Below are 6,925 nucleotides of genomic sequence, written 5' to 3'. Positions count from 1 at the left end.
TTCAGGTCAGGTCATGATCTCACGGTTTGTGAGTTCGAGTCCCTCGTCGGGCTCTGTGCTGACAGCTCGGAGCCTGGGGCCTGCTTCAGATTCTGTGGCTCCCTCTCTCTCTGCCCCTCCCCCGCTCACACTCTATCTCTCAAAAATAAATAAATGTTAAAAGAATTTTTTAAAAAAAACGCAAGAGGGGCGCCTGGGTGGCTCAGTCGGTTAAGCGTCCGACTCTGGCTCAGGTCATGATCTCGCAGTCCGTGAGTTCGAGCCCCGCGTCGGGCTCTGTGCTGACAGCTCAGAGCCTGGAGGCTGCTTCGGATTCTGTGTCTCCCTCTCTCTCTGCCCCTCCCCTGTTCATGCTCTCTCTCTGTCTCAAAAATAAATAAACGTTAAAAAAATTAAAAAATAAAAATAAAAAAGACGCAAGAAAACAGCAAAAGGAATGCAAGAACAGAATGACGAAAGTCAGGGGCCTGCAAAAGTCAGTGCTGGCACTGGCAAAAAGTGAACTGGAGATGGGACAGCAGAAGGAGTAAAGATTCTGCAGTGACTTTATCCGTGGTGATTGTGCAGACTTTTTCGTAAGAGGATTAATAAACTAAGAACTTTAAAAAGAGAGAGAGCATGGGTGTGAGCAGGTTACACATGTCACACAAACCCTGGGTTTTGCTATAGAGCAGCAGGGGGGACAGTGGGATTAGATGTGACATGGAATGAATGCAGGGCTGGGATCCACATTCTAGCCCTGAATCTCCTGTCAACCGGGGTGTGACTCCGGGAAAATGACCTCCTTGCAGATCTCAATTTCCCTATCTGTAAAGTGAGAAGTTAGAAAAAGGATCTCCTCCTCTAATGTCTGTGTCCCTCTTCAAAATTCTGTAGTGCCAATGAATTTGATGAGACTCCAGACAGAGCAGACTACAAAAAAGAATGTTCTTTAAAAAAAAAGAAAGAAAGAAAGAGGGGTGCCTGGGTGGCTCAGTCGGTTAAGTATCTGACTCTTGATTTCAGCTCAGGTCATGACCTCACGGTTGGTGAATTCAAGCCCCACATCAGGCTCTGTGCTGTGGAGCCTGCCTGGGATTCTCTCTCTCCCTCTCTCTCTCTGCCTCTCTTTCCATTTCTCTCTCTCTCTCTTTCTCTCTTAAATAAATTTTTAAAAAATAAAGTTTTTTATTAAAAAAAAAGAGAAAGAAACAAGTCCTATAACCTCAGGAAGCATCATCAGTGGACACCTGCACAATTTGCTCTAGGCCTAGATGTCTAAAAGAAAAAAAACTGGATTTTTTTAAAAATCCAGAATCAAAAGAATGCTCATTTCCTCTGAGAACACTTGAAAACTAGAATGGATGAGGCCTTAAAGATCTCCTCTCCCACCCAATTCAAGAACCCTACTTGAATTTCCCACTCCCACTCCCACTCCTACAGTTATTCTGCCAGGCCAGATGGGAATACATGATGGTGATGATGATGATAATGATGATGATGGTGATAGAAACAAACACTGATGTATGCTTACCGTTCTTAGCGCTTCAAATTCCAACTCATTGTGAACATATTTCTACACAGTGGATAGTTTTTACATCAAGTCCCTTGAAATAAAGAACTTGAATAAGCATCTTATCTGCCCTGAGAAATTACCCTGCATCGGAAGATCCTGGTTCCTTTCCTTCATCTCTCTTTCCTTCCCTCTAAAACAGGGAGAAAGGGTACAGTATTGCAAGTTAATACTATACACACACACTCACACACACACACACGTGTGTGTGTGTGTGTGTGTGTGTGATCAGATGTGGTTTATTAGACCCATTGTTTACAGAGATTCTAGACCCTCTAGGAGCAGCTATAAAAGGTACATGTGACAAGACTACCATCTAGTGGTTAGAATCAATAATGACTATTTGGGGGAAACCTACCATTTGCATTAATAATTAACCAGATGTTCAGAAACCCAACCACCCTCACAATTAAGGTGGTCCCAAGCCCTGGAGACATCTCAGCTCAGCCAGCTCTCCCAGACTGCCTGATGATTTGAGTTGAGAGACACTGGACTGATGACCGGGAATCAAGGTGAGAAAAGAGCAGAAGGAAGGAGAGAAGCATGCGTTATGTTAAAGACAACCACACAACACCTCCTCCAACCTTCTCTAGTGGCTGGTTGTAAGAAATGTAATAAACAGTCAGATTCTTATTTGTACGATTTTGAAGAATTCCCGACTCAGACTTTTATGACATGATAGAGATTTCTAACGTTTGAAGAAGTTGCTCCGAAAGTTGTAAAAGAGGATAAATATGAAGTTCCAACAATGCCACCTGCTGGCCATAAGGTGGTAAAGCGAGCATGACCTAAGCCTCTGTTATCAACAGGGTGTCCATTGTTACGGCATATAAAACTCAGAACGCACAAGTTACACTAGTAATCACAGATTGTAATCACAGACGCACTGCACATGAAACCTTGGGCAACCTTATATTTTGGATGCCCAACATTGAACCCAATAACACGGCAGTTAAGTCACTGAAAATACAAACAGCAGAAACAAAAAAGCTTTATTTGTTTGCTTCTTGGTATATTAAAATCCATTAAAATCTGTCCAGCAAGCAAGTCAGTGTCGACATCACACAAAAGTTTGTGCTAGATCTGGTTCTCAGAGATAGAGATAACAGGATTGAGAGCTCATCCATTGAACCTGTGACTGTAAACACCAGAACAACCAAATGAAGGTAGGTTAAGCATTCAAAGTAGCTAGCACTTCACAGAAGTAAGGAAATTGCACGTAAAGGGGCTTCAAAAATATGAGTTAGTGGTTTCCCAAATAGTGGGTGAAGTTCCAAAGGTTATGAAAGAACATTTAGGACTAAGAAAGAATTAGACAAATAAAAATACATAGGGATACTTGTGTACATACAGGTGGCAGACACAAAAACTTGCATATCAAAGAGAATATTAGGGGAATGTCAGCACGTAAGTGATGTCAAAAGTCAAACATAATCTTCCTGGGATGGATGCTCAGTAGTGTGACAGATAAAGACCAGGAAACTCTCTCTCTGTTATAGGGCAATACAGGGTTGTGGCTATTACAAAATAGCCAAAATTATAGAAAACGAACATAAATTGTGGCAAAAGGAGTATTATTTTGTTTAGAGAGAAAGAACTCTGTTCATGTTTAAGTGCTACAAACAGGCTTTTGGGGAAAGCTGTTTATTCCCTTCTGTGGGATCTTTAAAGATGAATCCTAGAATCCCTTCCAGCTCTGTAATGCCATGATTTAATCCTTGGTTCTAAACAAAGGAACATTAATTCAGCGCAGGACATTATCACCAGAAAATAATATATTTAATTGGTAGCTTATGAATGTGACCTTGGTTAAAAACACTGTCTCCACTACTTAATATTTTTTAGGTTTATTTATTTATTTTTGGGGGGTGGGGGGGAAAGGTTTATTTATTTGAGGGAGAAAGGAGAGAGAGAATCCCAAGCAGTCTCCACACTGTTAGTGCAGAGCCCAGCATGGGGCTCAAGCTCACAAACTATGAAATCATGACCTGAGCTGAAGTCGGTGCTCAACTGACTGAGCCTCCCAGGCGCCCCAACACTGTATCCACTACTTATTAACCCAACGACCGGAAGCAAGCTAACTCACCTCTCTCATCCTATTCCTTTATCTGTAGGATGCCTTTTTCAGAGGGCTGTCATGAGGATAAAGTGGAATCATGTTTGTGAGCTGTTCAGCAGAGTGCTTAGCCCATAGTAAGCACTCTCAAAAGATGGAGACTGTCATTTACTGAGGAGTGAATGAAAATTAAACTAAAATGAGCCTCTAGAACACTGCCTGACCCAGAACAAGCACTCAATTTTAATGAAAAGGTATGAATTGCCAGTGAAATTTGAAAGTAATACAACTTTTTTATCTTCATACAGGGGGGTATCATAGTATTTTAGGAAAAATTTAACCACTAATGATGTGTCTTTGGGCAAATCACTAAAACCTCTGCATTTCTGTTTCTTCTCTGCAAAATGGGAATGTAAGTAGATTAGATAACCACTTATGTCTCTTCCAATCTGGTTCTAGAAGGAGGTCCTAGATAATACTAGAGCTTAGTATAGATAATAAATTGATAATATACACTCTATAAAATTCCAGTTATGAACTAAGATATAATCAGTGACCAATAGTAGAAGTTAATTAAAAACTTAAAATTCACAATAGACCTACAATATAAAATACCATAAACACAAAAGTCCTTTAATTACTTAAGGACTGATTAAATAATGAGTAAGTGCTAGATAAAGAATTAAGGACAAACATAGATATTTGAATTTTAAGTTTTTTATATAGTTTCCTTTATAGTCACACCAAGAAATTATTTTGAGCCTCTCATTTTGTAAAAATCACGAGTTTAAATAATTTCATATTCCAAATTTTGAAGACTCCAAACTAATGCTGCTTTACTGTAATTCAGGAGTCAGCAAATGTTGCCTGCAAAGGACCAGATAGTAAATACATCTTAGGCTCACTCAACCCTGCCCTTATAGCACAAAAACAGCCATCGTGTAAATGAATGGCTATGACTGCATTCCAATAAACCAGTATTTGTGGACACTGAAATTTGAACTTCAAACTGTTTTCAAGCGTCATGAATTTTTTTTTCATTTTTTTCTATCATTTAAAAAACATTAAAACCATGCTTAGCTTGTGGACTATGTGAAAACAGCAGCGCAGGATTTAGCCAATGGGCTGGAGTTTGCCATCCTGTTGTAATTACATATTTTGGGAAAGAACGTGATAATGTAGGGAATCCAGAATTGGCAAAATACCCCTCTGGGATTTTTGCTGGTTGGTTGGTGTTTGTTTTGTTTGGACTGTTTTCATCTACCATCCTCCTAAAGGCTTTCACCACACACCAGGGACCCTTAGTCCCAGGGGCAAGGGCACGCACTGGGTTTAAGCATAACTAAGACAAGCCTGACACCTTGAGGTCGCCCAGCAAGTGGCAGGTGCTACCCTGGAAATTAACTAGCAAGGCACATCTCCCAGTAAGTGTGAATCCAGGAGGGGGCAGCCATGCAGACTCAACCCAGCAGTGAGCCAGCCAGCAGCTGTTGTTATTGTTGAAATGGGGCAGGATAAAGTCCGCAGATCACTGTCTGACTTCTCTCTCCAAAGGGCTGTCTTTAGGGGCATTTCATTCTATTAAAAAAAAATAACTTCCAGAGCCTTCCCAAATGAGACCAGAGGGCTCCAAGGACATTCAAGACTTTCCCTGGGCTGGTTAAATCTCCTGCCTGCAGCTATTAATACATTCCAGAGGAGAGAATGGGGAATGGAGCCCAATGGCCCCATCCTTCTCCTTTCAGAGACTTACAAAGGAAAAAGAAGGAAAACGTATAGGGACACAACTGCTATTGAAAATCAGCACTTTGACTCTGGGACTTAAAAAAGCAAAGACCAATGATCAAAAATGTTACAACAGGCTTGAAGTAAATAGGATTATTCATCACCTGTCCAGGTCAGACTCTACCAGGGCCATTATGCCATTATGCTGGTATGCAGTTTTCCTCATTTTTGGAAAAGGATTGAAGAGGCCGTTCTCTCCATACCCCTTTCTCCGGAAGTGTTTCCCAAAACATATGAGACGCGAGCTATTCCTAGCTTGTAAATGATCTGGAAAGACAATTCTACAGCTTGCTAATGCATCCTTTTTTCTCATTCGAAGCCATCCTTCCGTGTTTCAAGGAAAATAGACAAAGGAGACATTTGGAAAGAATTTGGGGGACACCGGGGTTTACCAGAGGTTCTGTAGTCACAAAAGTACTTTTGTATTTGTGACAACCTCCTCTTTGGAGGTAACAAGCCCGGAGGGTCTCATATGCATGCTGAATGTCCATAGCTACCAGTTCAATTGGACTAAAAAGCAGGGAGGACCTCAACTGCCAGTGCCCCCAACACAGGCAGAGAACTGGGTAGCTGGGTATAGGTGAGCTGGCAGAGGATTTTAAAGGTCCTGATGCCAGTGAATCTCCCACACTGACAACTCGGAGCAAACACAGAGAGGAGTGACTCTAGAGCCTGTACTTAGAGAACAGGACCCTGAATCCAATCCAGAGCTGTGCCATTAAGACTGGGGTGACATTAAGTGCTTCGTTTTGTGGCCCTCAGTGAAGACTGTAGATCATGCCACTCCTCTCTCTCTCTCTGGGCTGCAGTCCTGTGTCATCCCTGGGGGAGATGGCAGTGTGGGAAGGAATCAACTCTCACATACATCCGTACCCACAGCTGTGGGCAGTGCCATGTGAGGGGGCTTGCCACCTTTCATCAAGGACCCAAAAAAACTGAGCAGTATTCAAATCAAGTTTTCAGGGCCCAAACTGCAGTTCCTGAAGATCTGCAGCCTTCCTAGGGAAATGCTCACCTTCCCTCTGGGGTGATTCCACTTTGCTGCCAACCTTACCTCTCGTAATTTACCGCTGTGCTGGGCTCTGCGCTGCAGCCCCTGGACAAGGCAAGTAACCGAGACCTTGGTTGTGTTAACCAGGTGGTATTTGTCCCCGATCCCCAGCTTGGGGTGCAAATGTGGTTTTTAGTGGGGAGCATGATTTTAGTATGACCTTTCCTACATCCCTTTTGGGCCTTACAATTGAAAAGCTCTGGAACCTTCTCTGGAGACCTCTCTTCTACACATCAGATCCCCAGCAGTCGGGATACAACAGTCGTAATCCCCAGAGTGATTCTACAGGGATGGGAACACTGTCGCTGGAGCCAGTGCAGGAGCCTCTTGGAGGCTGTGCCCTGGGCACTTGGCCTTGAAGGAGGTAGCAACTGGGGCCTCCCCAAAGGACTCTGTCTGAAGGGCCAGTCCAGCATTGCAGGAGTTAATGTGGGACCGCGCGTAAAGGGAAGGGGAAAAAAGTTGGAGTTGACACTTACTG

The sequence above is a fragment of the Leopardus geoffroyi genome, chromosome D1 (genome assembly GCF_018350155.1).
Source record: "Leopardus geoffroyi isolate Oge1 chromosome D1, O.geoffroyi_Oge1_pat1.0, whole genome shotgun sequence".
In the NCBI taxonomy this organism is placed as follows: Eukaryota; Metazoa; Chordata; class Mammalia; order Carnivora; family Felidae; genus Leopardus; species Leopardus geoffroyi.
The sequence above is the reverse complement of the archived record's forward strand: the minus strand, read 5'-3'. Positions refer to the sequence as shown.